At 41.1% G+C, this 26,273-nt stretch overlaps 1 protein-coding gene across 1 annotated transcript in view; it reads right to left on the minus strand.

Annotated features, from left to right (window-relative positions):
• The window catches only part of LOC145403213 (sodium-coupled monocarboxylate transporter 1-like), a 53,778-nt gene extending 34,872 nt beyond the window's left edge, over positions 1 to 18,906 (minus strand). Inside the window, exon 1 of the mRNA XM_080275022.1 lies at positions 18,869 to 18,906. The gene's annotated coding sequence lies outside the window, so the exon portion shown is untranslated. The remainder of the gene's footprint in view (positions 1 to 18,868) is intronic.
• Positions 18,907 to 26,273: the final 7,367 nt, after the last annotated feature.

The raw sequence follows: 26,273 nt of genomic DNA on the forward strand, positions 1-26,273 counted from the left end.
GTTTTTTTATTATTATTTTTTATTTCAATCAAGCCACAACCCAGACGATGTCATTCAAATTAAGGAGGAATTTCTGGTAGTGACGTGGTTATGAATGGCTGTTATCTATCCCCATTAGCTCGGAAAAATATCCCTGCACTAAATTAAAAAGTCTCGAGGTACGAAGAGTATAAATAATAATAATAATAATAATAATAATAATAATGATAAAAGTATTGCAGGGTTTAACTGTATTGGCTGAAGAAGGTGTGTGGCAAGGCCCACCACCTTCTTTTGTTGTATTAGCACTCAGTACCTTTTACAACAATAAATATTTCAATTAATAGACATTATACATTCTCCATCTAAACGTGTGACTGGGAAATGAGTCATAGGGAATCGTTCTGATAGGGAGGAAGCAATCCTGACGCTGCCAAGCCAGCCAAGACCGGAAAAAAAAATATATATCACCTATCATTTTGAAACATGGACGAAGCAGTGGATACATGAGCCACCGTGTAATTATGAGCGCATGTAATTATTATCCTTGGTATTTACAAGTAGTCGTAATTACTTTAAACGTGATATATAGTGTGCTGGATTTTTTTTTTTTTTTTTTTTTACGAACCAGATTAATAAAAGTGTCCGAAGAATTTGCTCTTTGTCATGTTCATCGTCTCCTGGAAATACGATATATATATATATATATATATATATATTTATATACTGTATATGTATGTATGTATTTTTGACGCTGCTGACCATGTTGTATCCAAAAGCAAATAATTATCTCTGAATGGATAGTGTAAATTTTCTTCTCGTGTATAGTTCCATCGTGGTGTATCGGTAAAAATAGTAGGAACACACATGCAGGAAAAGGTACCAGAGAGTGGCCTTTTCCACACGCTGCGTCCAGTGTTGCAAAATTTAAAGACGAAAATTTTTCACATACTTTGATCGACTGTATAACCTTGAAGATATCCGTATTCTTGTACGTTGAGGAAGTTCGCTACCGCCACTTCCTAAGCGGTATATTTTGCTTACTATTTCTTATTTTCCTCATCTGTGTCATTTAAATCATTCAGATACCACCATACCCAGCATAACTAACAAAAAACTGATACTAACCACACGTATCCAAAAATAAACCGCTAGGGATGAAATGTTAGGGAGCTTTCGTAACCAGCGAGAATACGGCCCATAATTTTCTGAGGGTAAACAACATCACACAGTTATACGTAGCACCAGTTTTCCTTGTACAAAAGTTCACCTTATATAATTTTTATCTCGTCTGTTTGTCGCTTTCCGCTGGTAGCTAATATTCGTAAGCTGAGAGGCTTAGTACTCGTATGTTTCTCTGCCCATAGTTGATTCTCGTTGATATGCTGCGTCAGGGAGGAAAGTGAGGAACATATACTGAGTGTGAAGGAGTGGAATAGTAGGTAGACTTTTTCCCCTGACTAGAAGAATCGCCTGCGTATTTTCGTCAGTCACGCCATCCGCTCACATGGCAAGGTCCTTTTTTTTTTTCTTTTCTTTTTTTCTGGAAGACGTTAGAGCAGGAGCGATTCTTGTAAGCATGTCGAGAAGAAACTGGTAGAGATTTTATGCTCGGTGAGCCTTGCTTGGCGAATTTTGCTTTAAAATATCGTCATGTGATGTGGCTTTATACTCCCCATTCTCTCTCCCTCCATTCCTATCCCCTCCCCTTCTCTTCCCCTTCATTTTCCTCCTCTTCCTTCCCCTCCCCTCCCTTCCACTACCCTCTCCTCCCCTCCTATCCTCGTCCTTCTCCTCCCCTGTTTCCTCTTTCCTCCCCTACCACCTTTTCTTTGTAGCCTATAAGTATTTCTGCTCTTCCTCTCTGGTTCTCTTTCCTTGCCCTCTTTCCCCCCCCCCTTCCCTCTCCATCCCTCCCCTTCCTTCCTTTCGTCACTTCCCCTCTTGTTTCTCTTCTCTCCTCCTCCCTCCTCTCACCCTTCTCTTCATTTTCCTTATTTCCCTTCCATTCCCCAGTTTATCCCTCCTCTCCCGGCTCTTCTCCCTTCCTCTCAGCCTTTACTTTCTCTTCCTGTGGCATCAGAGTTAAATCCTTACTACCCTCTCGTTGACCAGGCTCTCTCTCTCTCTCTCTCTCTCTCTCTCTCTCTCTCTCTCTCTCTCTTGTATCCATATATCTACGAGTATCTATCTATCTATCTATCTATTTATCTATCTATGTATATATAATCGTTTGGAGATAGCAAGAACAGCCCTCAAAATGACTATCGTAGTGAGTTGATTAACCCTTCCCCCAAGCCTGAATAAAGCCGTCTGTCGGTAGTAACAACAGAACAAGATGGCTGTGGTAGTGAAGGGATAAATCAAGACGATTATTAACTCATTTACTACTAATGCTCTGGTCATAACCCAAACACAATCGTCTGGCTGTGGTAAGAACAGAATAAGAGACGACCGGATAAGCAAGGCAGTATTTTTTAAACGACACAACTTTCTCCTGCTTTCTTTTTGGCGGAAGGGAAACTGGTGGTGCAGTGGGTAGCACATCTAATCGTGGCTTACATCTGAAGGAGCCTACGTTTAATTTTCGGGCCGGTCAGACGGGTGGACACTTTATTCAACCCTAGTCAGTGTTCGGCCAGGTGCTGGAGATGAATGCCTTCTCGCGATAACACCGATATGGCTGGGCAGCATCCTTCAGCTCCCTGACCATCATCTAAATTCTAAAATGAGGATGGTGCACCGCAAGAGAAAAACAGCTACAGTTGCTGTTCACCTGGTTTACGTTCAGATGTGCCGGGGGTCACAACAGCATCAACGTCAATAATAACCTTGTTCACCCAGCAGGTGGCCATGACCATCATCCACTCACTTATGCGGTGCTGCCTACTTCTTCCTGAGGTGACTTAACACTGAGCGACAAGTTTGATGGTTTCCTGTAATCCAGGAAACCATGTAGAACGCTAGTTGGTAACCATATATCCAATAACGGGATGACGTGGAGTATACTATGGTGCCTTTTTAACTTGGATGGAGAGGCGCAAATGCGGCGTTCATCCATGAACCAAACCTCCACAGTCTTCAGCGTGACTTGCTTTAACGAGGTGTCTACCGCAAGGGAGCATTTGTTCACTGCATGGGATGCTCTGCATGGATGATTTTTGCCTGTAGTTGATGTGTCTGCTCGGCCAGACAGACCAGGGTTACTTTACTATGGTACAAGCTAGCAGTATGTTTGGTAACTGAATTCCAGACTACGGTGGGTGAAAGTGTAGAAGATGAGAACTAACAATTATTGATTGTCTGCGTTAATAATGTTATTGCAGTTGGTATGCATCACATCTTTAATGGCTTATTTGCCTTGTTGACCCTCATGCAGTCGACACTCGTACATCTAAACCTTCAGCTGCTACCGTAGTTGTAGTGACTGCCAGTGACGCTTGTGTGTGTAGCTGATTTTTTTTTTTTTTTTGTAATTTTTCATATTTTCTACAGTAGAGCAAGGAATCAAACGGTAGTGTAGAGGTAATTATAAATTTTTAGCGATATTCGCGCAGTAGCGATAATTAAAAAAAAAAAAAAAAAAAAAAGGAAGGGGGAGGAAAAATCCAAAGCGGTCACCTACAATTAAGTTGTCAATAGCCTCATTGTTGGGACAACTATCTGTTCCGGTTGTCGCCAGACGATTACACGATATTTACCTGAGAGTGAGTCACTGGCTGCCGAGTCTCCGTATGTATATACTGTATATATTAGGGTTATAACTTTTTTTTTTTTTTCAAATAAGAGGTAGCCTGTATCATAAATTGGTAAACTTTTGTTTAAAAACAAAGAAAAAAGCCCTTATTCCTCTCATTTAAAAAAAAAAAAAAAAAAAGGTCACCCCAAATAAAAAAAAATGGATTACCAAATATTTAACGTTACCACACGCAAGTTTTATCACTTTCTTAATCTTTATATAGATTTTTTTTATGACTTTATAGACTTGCGCAGAAGATTTTAGAACTTTAGAACTTTCTAGAAGTTTGAAACCTTCTAGTATGGATTAACGTTGTTTAGAACATTCTAGAATAATCTATATATTATAAAACGGGACGCAGTTTTCAGCATCTAACAGTTACCTTTGCAGTTTGCAGGTGAACTGTCGGCAAAATAATTGCTTAGTGTGTTACTGTTATATATTTAATATTTTTGTTTTTCAGATAAGCATGATGCCGCACAAAAGAAGTGACACTATCGTACAGAAGAACAAGGATGTCTGGACCTATAATTTGGTGCGGTTCCAGCAGTCACATAGAGGAGGAGGGATTGTGCCTTTAGAAGAACCTTCATTAGAAGAAAAATGCAGAATGCCAAACCAGATGCAAGTTGTTGGACGTTACCAGTTTCTTGGAGCAAAAATCAAATTAAGAAAAGAATAGTCGAAATTTCCAAAGAAGTTACAAAATTATAGGAGAATAAATTGAACTTTCCAAATGTGTAAGATCAAGCAATACAAGCAAAGCCTGACAAGGTGCTAAAATCTTACGATGAATGTGTCAAGAGGGGAAAATATGATGCCCTAAATAAAATTTTTGATATCACAGAAGTAAATGGTCAGTGGTTATCCACTGAAGATAAACAACTCTACCACCTACAAGTGCAAAGCAAAGGAGAAGTGGGGTACTCAACAGGTCAAGTTGCAAGTAAGGAAACCATTCACCCTTCAAAAAGACAAGAACTGCCTAAGGAACCTATATTACCATCAACATCTTACGATCTTTCATCTAGTGGTAGTTGCACTGAATCTGATGACAGTGAATATAAGGATGAAGATGAGACTAATCATCCACCAACCAGAAAACACAACATAAGTAAAGTTGCAACTAACTTGGTGACATACGCTGGAGTATCGACAAATAAAGCTGCTAAAATGTGTAAACAATTGTCACATAATTGTATTGACCTTCCAGCTCCAAGTCAAGCAGCAATTTGCAAGTCAATATACAAAAAGGCTGCTACACTGAAGGAGGAAATGGTTGAAAAGTTACAGTTGGAAACATGGTCTTTACATTTCGATGGAAAGCGGATTGATGAAAATGAGTACCAGGTAGTACTACTTAAAAATGAAAGAACCGAAATAAAATTGGATGCATTGCATTTGGAAAATGGCAAGGCTGAAACTGTTGCTGAAGGAATTGCAAAAGTTATTGATGAATACAACTTATGGCATGCAACAAAAATGATCATTGCTGAACAACTAGCGTTAAACCTGGGAAAAAGAGTGAAGTTGTCAGATTACAACAAATGTTCTTGGATAAGAGTTTCAGCAAACGACAATTTATCGGTTGTCAGCGTCACATTCTGGACAGGATTCTCTGTTTGGGGATGGACGAAGAATTGGCACTAACACCAATTCCCCAAACATCGAATATCCATTTGTGTCCTGAATTATGAAAAACTAAAATCACAGTTTGTTAATGGAACAGAAGAGATCCTCGTTAAGTCAGGATGGAGAGATGACATGAATTTTTTGTACCATTTAACACGAGTGTTTAGATTCTTTGACGAAAAAGGGAATTTCCTTTGATTAACAAAATTCCAAATATCAGTAATTCGAGGTGGAATTGAAGAGTAATTCTCGCCATCCTTGCATTCATTCTTATACCTATAACAAGCAAGACTTTGGAGAAGATATGCAGATTCACTGGAGAAGACATGCAGATTCATTTCGCACGAATGGGTAGAATACCGGTTTACTAATCAGATATACAATGAAAATGACTTCAAGAACTTGTCAGAAATATTGAAACCTTACAAAAAAAGCACTAAACTCATTGCAGAATCACTGGAAGCAGGAGCCATCCTTATTCAAGATACCAAGACGTAATCAGTGTGCAAACGTGCAATCAGCGTGATGCAGGAACTTTATGCTGCCTGCAGAAACAAAGCCAAACTGCAACTTAGATTTATTCTAGATAATAAACAGTGATTTTAAGTATTAATGCATTTGTATAAGCTTTTTTCTTATTATTATTATTATTATTATTATTATTATTATTATACATGTAAATATACACTTACAAAAATCGGATTTTTTTACTTTGGGGGTGACCATTTTTTTTTTTTTTTAACTGAGAGGAATGAAGCCTTTTTTTCCTTTGTTTTTAAGCAAAAGTTTATCAGCTTGAGGCACAGGAACATAAGGTTGTAAAAAAGTTATAACCCTAAATTATATATATGTTTGTAGAGAGACAGTATTCTCTCTCAGTGGACTCAGACAATCCGGGAAGTGTGGTCGGCCTATGAGCCCTGTTCTTGGTGCAGTGAAAGCTTCGTAGCAGCATTTCTTTGGCGATATAGTAAACATATTATTCCTTGATGTTATTTGTTATTTTACTATGGACACAGTTTGCCTCCGTAACGCACAAAACTAAAAAGATGTAAAAGGAAAATATATCGCGGATGAAGAGTTGTCACAAAGGTTCCTGTGTCACCTATGACTGAGTGGAACAGGAAGTACGAGTTTTCATATTTCAGTTTGTTATTCAAATCTCGCCATTATCAAATAACTACCATTTTGCACAATACCAAAGTAACCGAAGTAGAAAGTGACACCGACGGACTTTGCTGTGTGTATGTTTACAGACCAACGACCCACCTTGAGTTAAAGCAGTTCTTTTTTTTTTCCCTTCATTCACACAGCTAGCCCACTAAACACAGCGACAACCAAACTAGATTTAATATTAAAGTGAAAATGCATGAAAGTCGATACTCTTTTCGATAATACAGTAGTATGTTGCGATGGATAGTCGTTGAATCTGCATTTTGGGTATGTTGCGATGGATAGTCGTTTAATCTGCATTTTGGGTAAGATTCTGACAAAATACAATCATCCTATGCACCCAAAAAGTAGCCTAATGATTTCTTTCGCAACCAAAATAGAATGAATATTAAAAAGAATTTACACAAAAAGCACAACTATTTCTGATACCAGTAGGCTGCTATGGACGCTTTTTTTTTTTTTTTCTTTCTTTCTTTTTTGAGGTGTTTGAGAAATACAATCGATGCACTGGGAAACACCACACGTTCGTACCAAACAGGATACGAACGGTGCAGTCCGTTCTCTCTCTCTCTCTCTCTCTCTCTCTCTCTCTCTCAACTCTTCAGTACGATGACGTCATTTTCCTTTTCTTTTTGTTGACTCCCTTCAGGCTAATAAATTTTGTCCCAAGTTAGCAAGAAGATAAATAATGCGTTATACTAGTGAAGAGGTCAACGGGAATTTAAAAAAATATCCGAGACCAAATCTAGCAGCATTTGTGAATTCAGCTTGGTTAATATTTAAACCATGTTAAACAATATCTTCATACATGAGTTCGTAGTGGCAGCAATAATTTTGTTTTCTGGTTTTGTTGAATTTTCCTTGTTATTCGTTTTTTTTCTTTTATGTTTTTATTCATTTGTGTTGTATTTTCCATATTATTATTCGTTTTTGTTTTATTTTCCTTATTATTCGTTTTTGTTTTATTTTCCATATTATTATTCGTTTTTGCTGTATTTTCCTTATTATTCGTTTTTGTTTAATTTCCTTATTATTATTCGTTTTTGTTGTATTTTCCTTATTATTTGTTTTTGTTGGATTTTCCATGTTATTCGTTTTTGTATTGTTTATGTTATTATTCGTTTTTGTTGTATTTTCCTTATTATTCGTTTTTGTTTTCTTTTCCATGTTATTAATCGTTTTTGTTGCATTTTCCTTGTTATTATTCGTTTTTGTATGTTCCTTATTTTTCGTTTTTGTTGTATTTTCTTGTTATTATTCGTTTTTGTTGTATTTTATTATTCGTTTTTGTTGTACTTGTTGTTATTCGTTTTTGTTGTATTTTCCTTGTTATTATTCGTATCTGTTGTATTTTCCTTGTTATTATTCGTGTCTTGTATTTTCCATGTTATTATTCGTTTTTGTTGTATTTTTTCATAGTATTATTCGTGTCTGTTGTATTTTCTTATTATTCGTTTTTGTTGTATTTTCTTTGTTATTAGTTATTTTTTTGTATTTTCCTTATTATTCGTTTTTGTTTTACCGCCGCCAACGAAGTTAGAGGCTATGTATTCATTCACCTATGTTTGTCCACACGGTATCTCCAACAGTTCTCAATGACTTTCAATTAAAGTTTGTGGATGAGTGGACCATGGGCCAAGAAATAATTTATTAAATCTGGGGGCGGATCCGGATCCGGATCCGGATCCTATGTATTCAGCAATATATACATTCTCAATGAGTTCCAGTGAATTTTGTGGAAGGGTGGACCATGGGCCAAGAAAGAATTTATTAAATTTATTGGCGGAGGTATGTGCTGTCTGAGTGTTTTCTAGTATTTTCATGTGTTTAGTTGCTTTATTGAGACGGAAACATAAACGAACTATTCTACATTCAACCGTTTTAGGAATATAACACGTCTTTCTTGTGATATCCTTAGCATATTATATCTCGGCTACCTCTTGTATGGTATTAATGGAAACTGTATCCATGTTAAAAAGATATAATAGCATCCAAAACAATGTTATCGTGTAGTATAAAAAAAAATCGCTAAGGAAGGGTCGCTACGAGGCCTCCTGTGCCACCCTGAATACCCTAAAGAAAATATATGAATGTATCAGTGTGGTGGAAGGCGGTGGGAGCAGGGGGACTGCGGAACTGTTGTGGAGGGGGAGGGGAGAGGAGAGGGTGATGGGGGAGGGATAGGAGAGGGGAGGGAGAGGGTATGTCCAGGAGTGTAGGAGAGGAGGAGGAGGTTCATTAGATAACGTACATCCGTGACCCACACTGTTTTGAGAGAGAAGGAGAGAGGGAGGGATCTGTTGCTGTCTGCTTTCTCTTGTGATTCTTCGTAATACTTTCCACTTTTACCGTCCCCTTCGCCTCTGTGTCTCTCCTCCTCCACCTCCTCCTCCTCCTCCTCCCCCCCTCTTTCCTCTTCCTTTCTTCTTCTTCTTCTTCTTCTTCTTCTTCTCTCTCTCTCTCTCTCTCTCTCTCTCTCTGACCCATCGTTTTTTCTCCCCCCCTCTCACTTCCGCCTTTCATCGGTTGTATAAGTGACCCCAACACTCCCCTCCCCTCTGTTGCCCCCTACTGAACCCGTCCCTCCATTAACTTGTGTAAGACTCCCCTCCCCACCCCCCCTTCCTCTTCCCTATTTTCTCCCTCTTTTTTCCTCTCCTCCTCTCCCTCATTCTCATTCCTTGTATAATGAACCTAGATGCTTCTCCCCACCCTTCCCCATCCTTCCTCTCTCCTCCCCTCCCTCTTTCTCACTCCTTGTGCAATAAATTCTCCCTTCCCTCTCCTTGCTTACTCTCGCCCCTCCCTCTTTACTCTCCTCCCCTCCTCTCTCTCCTCCCTTCCCCTTCCTTCCCTGGAAAAGTTACACGCGGGGTGCCACAGACTTAAGTACTGGTTTTTTCTCTGTTTCTTCGTAATTAAACAGAATTGATGTTAATGAAGATTCGCTTATAAACTACCCAACTTTGCTAATGATACAAAACCGTGGCAAAGCGGATAGTGGTACAGTTGCGGACAAAAATACTGCTGCACGTTTTTAGTCCATGATTATGAAACTCGTAAGTAATATTCTGAAAAGTTTGTCACGCTTGAAGATGGCCTCACAGGACATTATAATACGACCGTTGAAAAAATAATTAACAGTAGGCAGTTGATATTTATGGAAACTTTAGAGGGCGTTTCCAGTCACAACAGAGGTCGAATAATATGGAACAAATTGCCTTCCTGCGTGGTACTGTACTAACATTTAAAAGTCCCTTGGGTAAGTATTCAGCCTCTAATCTCTAGCCAAACACCGCAGTTGAACATCTGTCTATCTGTATCGCCAGACGCCTTCATCCCGTATCACCCATCTCTCCATCTCAGTCTCCCCCTTCCCCTTCACCTCACTCACGTACATTCACATTCTCCTCGTGTTTTCACTCCTAAACAATACATTTCTGACTCATATTGTTATCCCACAACACAAAGACTTTAAATAAAAACCTCAGTCAATATCGTTTTTCATATCTTGCCTCAGAATAATGATCTTACCTTGTTGTAAGGGAGTCAGGCACGTTTAGACTGAGGCATGAAAAATAAAGGTCGGTCCTGAAGTATATATGAGTGAGGTTAAAGAGCACTACCACAGCGCATAGACATAGCACAGCAGCCTTTCAACGTATAAATTTATCACCATCACAACACGCGTCACATACAACACATAAACATATCGCATCACCACAGCACCTGTCACTAACCACAACATATGTCACATCACCACAGCAACACATCACATACAACGCATAAACATATCACATCGCCACCACAACACATCACATACAACGCATAAACATATCACATCGCCACCACAACACACAAACATATCACATCACCACCCCAACACAAACATATCACAGCATAGGAAAAATAAGCCAAAAATTACGTGCTTGTGTGTGGAATGGTATTTTGATAGGGGAGGGTCAGTGTCCTTAGAAATGCAGTAACAGGGAAGCTGGCGCGTCAGATACGTTATACTTGCACTGACATACCTCGCCTCTGTCTTGTGCACCGATTTTTCCTGTCATTCTTATCCTTACATCCCTCGTGTCATCCATCCATAGCAGTAACCGTCCAGGTATTATTATTATTATTATTATTATTATTATTATTATTGTTATTATTATTATTATTGTTATTATTATTATTATTATTATTATTTGGTTGTGGTGGTGGTGGTGGTAATGGTGGTGGTGTAACACAGGGGCCGAAAACGAAGGCTGGGAGGAGAGTTAGTAAAGTGGGGAGAAAATACAGTAGGGGAGGGGAGAGGAGGGGAGAATTTTACAAGGTAAAGAGAGGGATGGATAGGGAAAGGGAAGTGGAAGAGGGGGAGAATATGGAAGAGAGGGGGGGAAGGTGGAAGAGGGGGAGAGAGAATATAGAAGAGGGAGAGACAGAAGATGGAAGAGGGGGAGAGAGAATATGAAAGAGGGGGAAAGAGAAGATGGAAGAGGGGAAAAGAGAAGATGGAAGAGAGGGGGGAGAGAAGGGGGAAGAGGGAGGATAGAGAAGATGGAAGATGGAGGGGGAGAGAAGACGGAAGAGAGAAGAAGAGAAGATGGAAGAGTGGGGGAAGAGAATATGGAAGAGGGAGGGAAAGAGAAGATGGAGGAGGAGGGATAGAGAAGATGGAAGAGGGAGGGGAAGTGAAGATGGAAGAGGGGGAAAGAGAAGATGGAACAGGGAGGGGGAGAGAAGATAAAAGAATGGGGAAGAGGAGATGGAAGGGGGAAGAAATGCCGGAAGAGGAGAGGGAAAAGAAGATAGAGGAGATGGAAGAGGAGAGGGAAAAGAAGACAGGAAAGGGGCATGAGAGATAATGCAAAGAGTCGGGGTTACAGCAGGATATTTTTTCACGCGCTTGCTCAATTCTCAGCCCTGGAATCTAGACCAGCTATTCAAGGCTAATTCCGTCTCGGGCGTGTGTACTGTGGGCGGCGGAGCACTGGCCTCATTCAAGCACAGTTGTGGCGCGTGTTGTTTTGCCGTATCACACACGTCTTGTCAGTGACACTGTGCATGGATGGTGGTGAGTAGCTGGTTGATGGGTGGATGATGACGATGATACAGACTAATAATTATGATGAATGACGGTGAAGGATACTACCAATACTATTACTACTACTACTACTACTACCACCACCACCACCACTACTATTACAGTAAGAAGAAGAAGGAGGAGGAGGAGGAGGAGGAGGAGGAATAATAAACGAAAGAACATAAGATAGTAACATACACTCTTTAGTTTCTTTCTTTACAGCACTTTCACCAATAATAACACTACCCATAGCACTAATAACACTGCTACAGCTACTGCCTACAGTGTGAATGTGAGCAGGCAAGACAACGGTGAAGAAAGTGAAGAATGACAGTAAGTTCACAAGCGCCCAAAAGTATTCAGGTTGTGTTACCCTCTTCAGTCTGTCGGGGTTAGATACTGCTTGCCTTTATTCCCCTCACTGCAAGAGTCTCCCCCTTGATATATATATATATATATATATATATATATATATATATATTGCGAGACGCCTCAATCGCGTAAGGGGTGGCAACAAACAAATGAAATCACCCGCATGTCGCCCTGTCCAAGGCCATTTCACTGCCCTGCTCCCAGCTCACACTCCCCTCTCTCATATACCTCTCCACTCCATCCCTCCACCTCATCCTCGGCCTCCCCCTCCCTCTCCCTCTCCCTCCCTCCACCTCACTTGCATATACTCGCTCCCCATCCTCCCCACATGGCCATACCACCTCAGTGTCTTTCTCCTAACGCTTCCTGTCACATCCTTCAGTTCCTCATTTGTCAGTCTGTCTCTCCATGTAATTCCACATGCTCCTCTCAAAAATCTCATTTCCATTCCTCTCACTCTTGACTTGTGTCCTTCTAACAAGGTCCAAGCCTTACTTCCGTACGTTACGGTCGGTATCACAATACTGTCATGCAGCTTTTTTTTTACTTCCATGCTCACTTCCCTGTTCTTAATCACTGCTTTTAAAGAACCAGCAACCATTCTTCCTTATAGTACCCTTTCAAGCACTTCATCCACTAAACTTCCATCCTTACTCATCACACTACCCAAGTACTTAAACGCACTCACATTTTCCATTTCCTCCTCATCCAGCCACACTGTACTTTCAGTGGCTTCATTTCTCTCGAAAGCCAGAACTTTACTCTTCACTACAGTCACTTTTAGATTCCGTTTCTTACACAATCTCCCAAACTCATCCACCAAGCCTTGCAGTTCCCCTTCGTCTTCACTTATCAATACAGTATCATCTGCAAACATCAATAAAGGGAGTTTCCAAACACTGCCCTTTCTCATGAGGCTCGCTTCAACATCCACTGCCCTACCTTATACCTCTTTTATAATCCTATCCATATACAGATTGAACAACCATGGGGACATGACACATCCTTGTGTCAATCCAACATTCAAATAAAAAAAAATCACTCCGTTCACTATCCACATGCACTAAAGAATTTGCACCCTCATACATAGTCTTCACGGCATTCAACAACTTCCCATCTACTCCATATATTCTTAATACTTTCTACAGTCCATGTCTAACCACCCTGTCATATGCTTTCTGCAAACAATGAAGGCCGCATACAACTTCTTTCCCTTCTCTAGAAACTTTTACACTGGAGACCTAAGAACGAATATGTGATCTACGCAAACCCTTCCCATCTCAAAACCTCCATGTTCTTTTCCAACTAATTCCTCTGTTATTTCCCTAACTCTGTCAATAAGTACCCTACCAGAAACTTTTCCGATTACACAAAGAAGACAAATCCCCCTATGACTGCCACACCCTTTTTTTCCCCTTTTCCTTTGTACAGGGGAATAATTATACCTGACTTCCAATCCTCCGGGACTCTGTAACTTCCTCCCAGGCCAATCTGCACATCTTCCACATCCATTCTACTACTATCTCTTCCCCAAGCTTCAGCATTTCACTACACACTCCATCCATTCCTGGGGCTTTCCCCATTTTGACTTTCTTCATTTCTTCCACTACTTCCATCCTACTGATTTCTTCCTCTTCTCACCTCCCTCCATCTCCCAGCCACTTATACTCCTATTACTTTCATTCTCTATGTTCAACAATTTCATAATGTGTTCTCTCCATCTGCTTACTTCTCTTCCTTTCTCCACTAGCAATCTACCATCTTTATCTTTCACTCCCCGTCTTACTTCTTTATCACCCTGTGTAACTCTCTTTACCTCTTTTCAGAACATTTTCGTACATTCCTTCCACTCGACACTCAAATTCCTTCCAAATTTCTCATCCACTCTCTTCTTACTCTCTCTTACAAATCTTTTCACCTTTCTTCCTCTCCACATATAACTCTCTCTTCCGTCTCTCAACTTCCTCCACGCCCCTGCTTTCCCATCCACTCATTATATGCTTTCATCTTTTGCGCCACAACCTGTCTCACCTCTTCATTCCCCCATGCTGTTCCCTGCACCCGCTTTTGTCTTCTCTTCACTCCACCCACCACCTCACATGCTGCAAAGATTTCTGTGAATATCTTGCACACACCTTCCACCTCCCCCATCTGCTTCAAATCATATTTACCTCATCGCTTCTCCACTACTGTCTTATATTCTGCCTTCCAAGCGATAAAGCTTACGATGTTATTTATCTGGACTTTAGTAAAGCTTTTGATAGAGTCCCACACGAAAGGTTAGTTAGAAAGGTTCGAGCACACGGTATAGACGGCGATATCTTAAAATGGATAGAATCCTGGCTGAAAGGACGAAAGCAGAGAGTATTAATAAATGGAACTAAGTCGGACTGGGGATTAGTAACTAGCGGTGTACCACAGGGTTCAGTACTCGGTCCCTTATTATTTATCATATATATAAATGATCTAGACTTAGGAGTCAATAGCAGAATCAGCAAATTTGCCGACGATACAAAAATAGGGCGTATCATTAACTCGACTGACGATTGCCATAACTTACAGAAAGACCTCGATACATTGTCCAAATGGTCTAAAACTTGGCAAATGGAATTTAACGTTGAAAAATGTAAAGTACTTAACGTAGGCAAGACCATTGGAGATACTAAATACAGCTTAGATAACAAAGAAATTAGCAAATCGGAATGCGAGAGAGATCTAGGAGTTATGATTAGTAACGACCTTAAACCTAGGCAACAGTGCATTAATGCGAGAAATAAAGCAAATAGGGTCCTAGGATTTATTTCGAGAAGCGTGAGCAATAGATCATCTAAAGTAATACTGAAACTTTATCTAGCATTAGTAAGGCCACATTTAGACTACGCAGTACAATTTTGGTGTCCTTACTATAGAATGGATATTAATTCGTTAGAAAATATACAGAGAAGAATGACTAAAATGATACATGACGTCCGGAACCTGTCATATGAAGACAGACTGAAAAGACTAAGTCTGCATTCGCTAGAGAGGCGTAGAGTAAGGGGAGACTTAATTGAGGTTTTTAAGTGGATGAATGGTATAAATAAGGGAGATATTAGCAAGGTACTTAAAGTGAGCATACAGGATAGAACTAGAAATAATGGTTTCAAACTAGAAAAATTCCGTTTCAGAAAGGAAATCGGTAGAAATTGGTTTGGTAATAGAGTAGTAGACGAATGGAATAAGCTACCTAGTAAAGTAGTTGCTGCCTCTTCCATTGAGAGTTTCAAGCATAGGCTAGATAAGCATATGACAAATAAGGGGTGGATATAGAATAAAGAAAATATTATAACCAATACTAATTCAAAAATAAATTTTCTTTTCAGGTTACACTATGATAGTCTCTATTCTCCTTTCACACTTTCCTGTAAAATGTCCACGCCAGTTTTTCTATACGGCGTGGTGTTCTTTCTGACTTTTTCCTGCCGGCTTCGGCTGGAGGGTTTGGAGGGCGGGGGAGAGCCTTCTTCTTTGCTATCCTTATCTCATTCTAGTAGTTAAGTTACTCTTCTAGGAGCTGCCTAGGATGGGCCAACCGGCCTACTGCAGTTATCCTCTCTTCTTATGTTCTTATGTTCTTATTTTCCATCCTTTTGCATCCTTTCTACCCTATTTGTATGACTACTTCCTCCTGTCCTATTGTGATATATATATATATATATATATATATATATATATATATATATATATATATATATATATATATATATATATATATATATATATATATATATATATATATATATATATATCACGATATTATTCAGCTGAGCAATTCCTTGGAGCCTGCGAGTGTTAATCCCTTGAGGCGGACGATATATTTTCTTGTTTTTTTCGTGCTACCTCCAGACAGTTTTATTCAGCATTGGAGATATGGTTGGCATCGGAGAGGTTGACTACACCCTTCTTATACCACTTCAATTCTGCATCATATCGCCTGACGTTTGCCTGGCAAAAATAAAGAACACATTATCAAAACGACAGGGTTGAAAATTGCTTGGATTTCCTCGGAACCAGACGGGTACTATACTCCTTATACTCTGACTTGGCCTAAAACCTCCGTCTATCGATCGTGAAGGCTGAGTTGTAGGAGGGGATTAGCACTAAAATATGGTGCTAGTCACCGCTGCATGGTCTTATTCGGGTTATGTTTACTAAGCTGCAAAAGGACGAAAATCTGCGCCAATTTAAGGTGAAGTGAGTATAATGCTTTTGGTGTCGATTGTACAGTACTTGATGCTAATGTGACAATATTTCCCTTGCCCCTCTTCATCCATCGTTACGGTTGGGGACCTGGGTGTTGTAGTGACTGTTGCGGGTCGTAGTGGAAGATCGTGGCATCATAGAAGGTTATTGTTTGCCTTAATGACCCTCGTACAGTCGATAGGCATGAAGTATTAGCTTTTCTATGCATGAATTATAAGATTTCTTTCCTTTCCTCTCTTTCTATCCATTACGCACAGGCCAACCCCCTTCCCATATCCCATCTCTCCCCTCGTGCTTGCCATCCTGCGTACCTGCCTGCCTGGCTGAATGCTTGCCTACCTACCTGGCCTTGCCAAGACAACAGTCAACTTTCGCCACCCACCTGACTCGCACAGTGCCTCACTCACCTGACTCATTCTGTCCAGCGTCACCCTGTCTCACTCACCTTTTTTACACTATCCTGTCGCACCCATCTGCATCACCACCACTTCACCCCTATTCCTCACCCTACCACGGTCTCTTTTTACCGTGCCCAGCGTCACCCAGTTTCACTCACTTTTTTTTTTCCTGCCCTGCCCTGCCACCCTTCCTTACCCTTGTGTCTCACCCTGCCTTGCTCATCTTTTTACCTTGCCAGCAGCTTTACCGTGCCTCACCTTGTTTCACACACATTTCTCTCTCTCTCTCTCTCTCTCTCTCTCTCTCTCTCTCTCTCTCTCTCTCTCTCTCTCTCTCTTTCTTTCTCTCCGCTATCCAGCACAGGAAAACTGTTTTGGAAATGTCATAGGGGTAGTGAATGGAAACCCATATTTTAACTCTCAGCTTACAGGGACAGCATTAATTGCAGAACAGTGTTGCGTTGTTTTTGCACGCTCCATGCTGTGAGTTAGAGGAAAACAATGTTTTTCTTTTTTAATTATCTTTAAATGTTTTTCTTCTTTCTTGCATTCTGAGCCCTACCTAACCCCGCCCACAGGAGGGAAATAAAGGCAGAATGATACCGATTTAGCCGCGAACGTGTTTTTGTTGAGGATCAGAAGGAAGATTCTTATCTTAGTGCTTTTAGATGACTTTATTGTATCGTAGTCAGTCACATTCCTTGCCACGTTGTTCCATAGGTTTACATCCATATTGCGTGATATGACTAGAAATGTTTGCCAGTAATTTCATAACTATTACTTTAGTGCAGTGGTGGTCTACATAACATGTCTCAGTGTTCGCACCTACTTATTTCTCAAAATATCTTCTCGTATTCCTTGCCAGAACTAAGTCTTTTGATGTTTCGTATATACAGTATGTATCTTGACAGCAGATTCACGCAACAAAGTGTCACAGTGACAAAGTAGTGTCACACAGTTTAATAGATGCAAAAATGCAGTCGACCAAGGAGACACTCAATGGCTTAGAATTTTAATCTGGTAACTTTGTGACTGAAGTACTGTATGTGGTGTTTCGCTACCCCAAAATTACGTTTCGCTCCCCCACGTAGTGCACGCAGCCTATGTTAAGAATCACTGCTGTTGTGCGCTGGACTGGTCTGTTGTGAAGTGCTGTCAACCATTATATTATTAGGTCGTTTAATGTTTGTTATATCTGGATTTAAATCCTTCATTATATTAAACAGCTTGTTATATCTGGATTTAAATCCTTCATTATGTTAAACAGCTTTTGGTCTTCTAAACGTTCTTCGTATAGTTTGTTCCTCATACTTTGTATGATTTGTCATCATTCGCACATTTACTCTCTCTAATTTCTCCTTACCTCGTTTGCCGTACTGTGACAAAAACTGAGTACAGTATTAAAGGTGTGGGTGTGCTAATAAATCGTTCAGTGTAGGGTGTTGGGTAATCTGTCAAACCAGTGAGAATATGAACCAGAGTGCAACATAAAACACACGGAAGAAGTCGTGTTTGTCACGTGTAGAGGTTATGGAGATTTCGTAATACCTCCTCCTTGGCAGTTTAGTCTGTCCATTACATCTCAGTATCCTCTTGCATCATATTAATATACTATTGCTATAAAACGATACAAAAAAAGTACAAGAAAATGTTATGATGTGCAGAGTCAGGTTAAGGAACAAGTGCTACGAAGCCTCCCATGCCACCTTGCATACGACTCAGAATCACAAACATCACGCACTCGTCTCTTAACTGTTCCCGGTATTTCTTTTTCCAGGAAGGAGAAGGACAGTCGACAATTTTCCCATGTCTCGTTCTAAAAACAATAGAAGAAGAAAGAAGAAGTAGTGGTAGTAATAACAGTAGTAGCAGTAGTAGTAGATAGTAGGAGGAGGAGGAGGAGATACAGAAGAAATCATAGTTACGAGAGGGGCATTATCGCAGGTTATATTTTGCGGGAAGGATAAGGAAGGGAGGGCGCAGAATTTTTTCATGACTGTTCTTCCTGCAAAAACTAAACTATTACAAGGAATCAGTCTTGAGGTGAGAAACAGAACACTGAGTTCGATGAGTCTCTCTTGATATTATTAATATCGAATGCAGGTAACTGGAACAAAAATAATAGTCCGTCATCGTAGTGAAATGGTTACCGTGTAATGTGAAAAAAAAAAAAATGGCCGTGGAATAGGTGTTAAGACACCGTCATCGAGAATACGGATGTAGCACAAAGTACACAGTAAGAGGGTATCACACCTGTTGAGATCACCTGGAGCTGTGACCTGTTGCAGCCAAGCCAGGTGTACGACTGAGCACTGAGCTGCGGTGAGGTGCGGCAGAGGTGGGGGGAGTGCAGTGGTGAAATGTGTCCCCTCTTCCTCTGCCACTACTACACCCCACCCCCACCTACCCTGCATAACTCCTTCCCCCCCATTTTTTTTTTTTTCTTGCTCTGTCCATAACTTCCCTTATGCCCTTACCTACCCTGCTTTGTCTTACCCTACCCCTTGCCCTAGGTATAATAAGTTTCCTGTCCTGCATTCCCTGCCTTGCCCTACCGTCTCCTGTATACCCTTCACATTCCCCTTACTCTATCCACATTCTCCCTTCTTCCCTCTCCTCCCCTCCCCTCCTTTCCCCTTCCCTCCCTTCCCCTCCCCTTTCCCATTGTCTGGCCTGCACCCACCCCCCTTTTCTTATACTCTCCCTCTGCTCTGCCATAACCTGACTTAACCTTGTATACCCTGCCCTTCACTCCTCTCCCTTACCTTATAGTACCGTACCCTCTATACCGCCCTGCCCTACCCTTCACCCCACCCCACCCTCATATACAGTGCCCTCACTCTTGCCCTTCCCTGCTCTGCCCTGCCTCTCACTGCTTTGCTTTGCCCTACATCCCTTCCCCGTTCCCTCCTCTATAACTTCTCTCCTGCCCTGCCCTGCCCTGCCCTGCCCTGCCCTGTCCTCCCTTTCTCTGCCCTGCCCTATCCTGCCTTGCCCTATATCTTGCTCTCCCCCTATACGCTCTCTCCACCTTTCTTTGTCCTGCCAGACGATTGTATTAAATTTTGAGGGGCATTTCGTCTTCAAAGGTGTAATGAAAACTGTTTATTTATCCACCAGTTCAAAAATCCTCTCCATCGTCTAGAAACTGCAAAAATTTTAAAAAGCCGCCGTGATCGTCATCATCATCATCGTCACCATCATCATCATCATCATCGTCACCATCATCATCATCATCATCATCATGCTTAGTCCTTTCAGTATTTTTCCCCAGTTCATTTTATTACCTTCAGATGGTCTTTATACAGCAGACGACAGACCACCGGTAGCGAATAGTTATAAACCACCCTAGTTAGTGTACCGTGAGCCTTTTTTTTTTTTTTTTTTTTTTTTTACAAGATGAACAGAGGAAGGAAAAATAAGTAAAAAAAAAAAAAATAATATCGCCTGGTAGTAACTAAGTACAGAAAAACTCTATAATGGTACTGAAGGAGTTAGATAATACTGCCTGTAACCTCTTCACTATGGGTAATACTGTGTGGTGGTAGCAGGAATAAAACGTAGCTATACCGTATGACGTAGTAGGAATGAAGGGGTTGATGTATGAGTTTTTTTTATATAGTTTTTGTGCAGAGAAGAAAAACCCAAGGCTGATAACACGCTGTATTTCTCCATCTTGTCCAGTCTAATGATAGGCTAGTGACAGTCAAGATCCGGCACTTTTGAGATTCCTGGAAGTGGGGAAGACAGATGGTGGAAGACAGTTCATAAGTTCACCAGCTGGATTGTCCTTGAAAGATTAAGAATATCGGTTCACTGTTTCTCTAGACAGTTGGAAAGAAAGGGGGTGAGTTTGTAGATAGACGGGTGCTGCGTGCCCGCCGATGTGGGAAAGGAATGCAGTTCACTCGAAATATGACTTAGTTTATCCTTAAATGAACAGAAGTGTGACCAAAATGAAAGGGGCAAAGAATTACACAAACAACCAGGGTATTAGAGTTGCTGTCTGGCAGGCATTTTTTTTTTTTCCTTTCTTTCTTTTTGACGAGGTATTGTAGAGAAGTCCAAAATTAGAGACCTGATGCTCCCACCTCTCTCTCTCTCTCTCTCTCTCTCTCTCTCTCTTTCATTTTGGGCCAGATTTTCGTCCTTTTGAAGTTAATTTCGCGTAGCTCTGTGGCAAAAGGAGATGGGGTTACCGCTCTGCATACTTTCCACAGCACTTCTTCGTGACCAGCATTGTAACCTTGTGCCAAGTTTAAGTAAAAAGAGTAAAGTACATTTATATTTGCCGTGATTCAACGTCGCCGAGGTTTCTGTATATCCCATTACGTTGTGTGTGTGTGTGTGTGTGTGTGTGTGTGTGTGTGTGTGTGTGTGTGTGAGAGAGAGAGAGACTAGCATCATATTTTGTTGTTCGTCTCTTATTACAGGTCAGCGTTCAAGGTGGAGATGACAGTTTGAGGCCAAGTTTATAGAAGCCTACTTAACACACACACACACACACACACACACACACACTGGTAACCTAGACACATCTCTCTCTCTCTCTCTCTCTCTCTCTCTCTCTCTCTCTCTCTCTCTCTCTCTCTCTCTCTCTCTCTCTCTCTCTCTCTCTCTCTCTCTCTCTCTCGCTGCACTATATACTTAATTATTCTGTAAGGTATGTCTGTGTGTATCAGTGCATATTTGTATCTTTACGTCCGTCTGTCGTTCCATCTGTTTATCTGTCTCTCTCCCTATCTGTCTGTCTGTCTGTTCCTGCCTACCCATTCATCCGTCCATCCATTCATCCATCTATCTCTGTCTGCATATATAACTACATACATATCTATCAGTTTATCAGTATCGATCTGTTCTCTGTCAGTCATAATGTGTTTCTGTCTGTCTGTCTGTCTAACTATCTATTTGTCTTTCTGTGTATCTATCTGTGTCAAAGTTTCTGTCTATCTGTCTATACAGTGCCCAATTCCCTCCTCCCTTTCTACCCACTCCGCTCACCTTCCCTTCACTACCTTCACCTAAAGTTTTCCTACTGTGCAAGGTGAGACGCCCGCCTGGGGGTGGAGGTTCAGTACGAGAGAGAGAGAGAGAGAGAGAATCTTGTCCGAAAAGCGAGGAAAGTTTAAGCACAAAAAAAATAAATAGAGAGAGAGAGAGAGAGAGAGAGAGAGAGAGAGAGAGAGAGAGAGAGATTCCAAACACAAAACAGGCCCAGTCTCAACCGCACCCATACCCTCGATATGGAACCTGTCTTTCATCCATTTTCTAATCCTGCAGACGATTTAAGACGATTTAATCACAAACATCTCATACCACATCTCTGCCGCAGAATCTAATCCCTCTGTCAATATATTTTTTTTATTCAATTAACTGCTTCAGCACAAGGACTTCTTTTTTATATATTTTTTTTATTCATGATTTTTATTCGGGTTGAGGCCTCTTGTGGTGAAGGGGTTAATGGAGGCTACACCTAACCCTTCCACTTCGAAATGCCTCTCCTAATTAGACTGAGTAAATCGTTGAGATAATGCAGTAATAATAATAATAATAATAATAATAATAATAATAATAATAAAGTCTTCAGCGTAGCAAAGGGATCAAGGAAGATTATGGGGTATACAATTATATGAAGTACAGTCATTCATAAAAAATAAAAAATAAAAAGTCCCCTGCACCTAAAGTCTCAGTATTCAGGTTTGGTATCAGTGCACCAGAAGCCAGAGATGGGGCTGAGAACTGGCGCCTGTGGGGTGGGGGGTGGGGGAGCTGATCTGAGGCATCATGTCGTATTTCAGATCAGTTACAACTATATTTGAAATGTGAAATATATCTCCACAATCACTGACCAACAACATACTGTAACTCTCCAGTGACCACACGTTCCCACTCCAGCAGTACTAATGCGTTGAATGTCCTACACCTTCATGATTTTTTTTTTCTCTCTCTCTCTCTGTCGCTGGTACTTTGAGGCGATGAACCGCATTTCTGCCAAGACACTCAGGAAAGCACAGGCACTCCAGATACTCAATAAAACTGTCATATTTAATTAAAAAGAACACAGGTTTGAAATACTAAAGCCTCCAGACATTGTTTCCCACCAGTAAGAGGGAGGGGAGGACTGGAAGGCATGATCTGTCTGGTGTCATGCCTATCTAATGTCAGGTTCGAGTGTTTCAGGCCGAATATTCAACGAATTCGTGCTGTAATTCAACATTATATAAATATTCCATTATAGCGTATTGTTTAATAATCACGTTTACCAACAATATTCGTCTATAGTGGGTTACGTACTAAACGAAACAGAACTGTAACTATGATGTACCCTGATTCGAAGATGTGTGTTGGGAAGGGGGTATGAAGCAGTGTTACCCGCAGACTACTCTACGGCTTTGGTGTGGGTCAGCTCCTCCCCTCCCCATCACCCCGACGCCAGTCCTCACCCCCATCCCTGACGTCATGTGCACTGTGGCCAAATCTAAATGTCGCGAGGTACAAGATTTTTTGCAGGGGGAGGGGGAGAGGGTACTGTACATTGAAAACTGTAAAAAAAAAAAAAAAATCAAACTGCTCTCCGACTTGTCTCGGCTGTACAATAATTAGGCGTAAAGAGCACGAACCCACTTACGAATGTCATTGTTTTTATAGACAGAGGAATGTAGTTCACTTCATTTTCTACAGTTAAATATTACATGTTTTTGTTTGATATTGTTGTTATTGTTATTTCTCATCTTGCAACATTCAGTCAACCAGTACAACATTCTTTTATAAGTATCTTGCCACAAGTTACAACATTTTGCCGCGCGTCAAGGATACAAACTCTCTCTACGATTCCGCTATTTTGTGTCGTTGAACGCAATCTTCTTAACTTACTAGTTTTTACTGCCGATAGCTCCAGCGTTCGAATTTTGTTGCGGGCAGCTGCCGCCACTTGATTCAGTGACCATCCACCTTTTGTGGGTTGGTGGGTAAATTTAATACCTAGGGTAACACTGAGGAGCGGTAACTGTGATTACCTGGACGATGCTGTAGCCGTGTGTCCCAGGTGAATAACCTACCGCTGTTCAAAGACCTTAGTTACAGAGATCGTGGCTGTGCCTCAGGGCGTCTGTCGCTCCACATTTATCTACTGTATTTTTAGTTTCTCTCCCTCTATAAATTTTACTTTTCCTTCATGTTATTGTGCCTGGGTTTTGCTTGTCCTGTTGCATTAAGTCGGCCTGTGGGCCACTGCAGTTTTTATCGGTACTATTTCCTTATTCCACAAAAATCAGGCCAAGCGTGAAGGGTACGAATCCCCTTTACGATCGTCATTGTTCTGTTTGGCACACAACGCAGTTTTTGCTCATCCGCTACTAATACCACTACAGTTGTTCTTTTTCCTTTTTTTTTTTCCCCCTTTACTGGTGTTTCTTTTTGTTCATCTTGCAGCACGCAGGTGAACAAAACAGATACTGTATTTGTAACACTGCCTTCCCATAATTTTCACAAGCCATTACTATTCGTTTTCCACGTGTGTGTGTGTGTGTGTGTTTTTTTCGACAGCTGTAGTTGTTCGTAGCTCATTTCGCTATATTCAGACGCCCTTTACTGGATTTTTTAACCCTATTTATTTTCACGGGTTGCTGTTGATGTGCCAGGTAAAGAGTAACTTTCACTCTGCCCACCACGTCTGACCGGTTAGCCTACCTCTCATACCCTGACTGACACCTCGCTTCACCTGACTCACACTTACCTCGCCTCACCTGACTCACATTCACCTCGCCTCACCTGACTCACACTCACCTCGCTTCACCTGACTCCCTGTAGCATTAACCTAGATTACCACACTCGGCCTTCTACCACTCAGGATCTTGTTCTTGGTGGCCTAAGAAACTTTGTGGTGCCTTTTCGTTAGCGATGTATTATTACTGCACCTTGATATTTTATTCTCTCTCGTGTTTTATATTTCCAGTATGGACATAGTTTGCCTCAGTAACGTTCAGTCAAATGCCAAAGTCGGTTCTCATGCATGTGACGTAGTGGCCTCAGGTGCCTATCATGATCCATCTTGGGTAATGATGCGCACCTTTGCCACGGCGTCTCACTCTCATTCACGCTTCCATGAATTCGGCAGCGAGAAATAGTCACGGAAGGTGAACGAACAGGGTGTAATGTACGGAATAAATCGCTGAGGAGGAGATACTAGGAAACCCCCGCTTACCCTCTGGAGTGTGGCCCTCACCCTTAACTGAACTAAATCGTCCATTGGAAGAGTACTAGAGCTGTCGTGACAACGGTTTACTGGAATGCAAGAAACTGGCGGGTCACTCCTTGCATCAGCAGAAGGTAGCTCTCCATGCAGTGGGTGGTGAGCGTCCCCACGCGCATAAAAAGTGGCAGAGAAGCGGACAAATGGACCGATCCATTAACCTGTGTGTGTGTGTGTGTGTGTGTGTGTGTGTGTGTGTGTGTGTGTGTTGTATAAGCTCCTGATGTAACGCTGGGCCCGTATTCACAAACAGACTCACCATCAGTTCCCTTGCGTAACCCTGATTTGTTTATGGAGGAAGAAGGAAGGAGGAATGTCAGATCTTCCCACGTCTCTTGTGCTTCCTGGAAAAAAAAAAAAAAAAAAGAGAGAGAGAGAGAGAGTAGGGGTCATGGATAGTAAATTGGTCTTTAAAATCCTGCACCAGATTAACATATTCCCTATAAAGGCCTTCTCGTAACTCAAGTTCATTTGATATGCAGAACAAGGGACGCTGGATTTTTTTTTTTCTGTCCTTTCGTTTTCCTTCGTGCAGAAACTTTTTTTTTTTTTTTTAAGAACAGACATGGACAGAGTGTACATTTTATTTTTGCATTTCCTGCGTTAGGGAGAGAGAGAGAGAGAGAGAGAGAGAGAGAGAGAGAGAGAGAGAGAGAGAGAGAGAGACTCTAATCTTATTCGTGAATATCATCACTGTACTGAAGGCTGTTAAAAAGGCAGTAACACCTCTCCCTAAGGGATTTCACTTCCATAATACACCCTATTCTTCCATTACATGTTATATCAATCTCTTCAGCGCTGATGTAGCGTGAATCAGTAGCATACAAGAGGGTACAAAGATCAATATGCAGAATAAATCGCTAAGGAAGAGAAGTTGCGAAATCCACTGGCTGGGTGACATTTTTCCCTGGCCACTCGTCGTGTCCACTACAGGTTAACGCCCCTTCACATATACGTAACTGAACTGAATTATTATATATGGGTACAATCAAATGAAAAAATCCCTTCCCCTCTCTTGCTTTCTCTCCTCGCTGGATTCGTTGATGCCTGAAGATGACGTAGTGGTTTGAGGTGCGTATTACCAGCTATATGTGAGTGATAACATGCGCTCTGGTCCACGGCGTCTCGTTCAAGAATCTGTATATATTCAGAAGTGTGTGTGTGTGTGTGTGTGTGTGTGTGTGTGTGTGTGTGTGTGTGTGTGTGTGAGAGAGAGAGAGATTTGTTCAACTTTATTAAAATTGCCCGATACTCATCCTGTGGGAGGCAGTTTAATCTTAACCCTTACAGAGGCACATATTAGATTCATCATCTGGACCCCAGGATGTTTTGATTAGCATATCACATTAAACGATATATTTCATATACGGTACAGTGTTAAGTGTCAACATATAAGTATTTATGAAA

The sequence above is a fragment of the Coenobita brevimanus genome, chromosome 60 (assembly GCF_032717465.1).
Source record: "Coenobita brevimanus isolate Jiangsu-jjx chromosome 60, ASM3271746v2, whole genome shotgun sequence".
Lineage (NCBI taxonomy): Eukaryota > Metazoa > Arthropoda > Malacostraca > Decapoda > Coenobitidae > Coenobita > Coenobita brevimanus.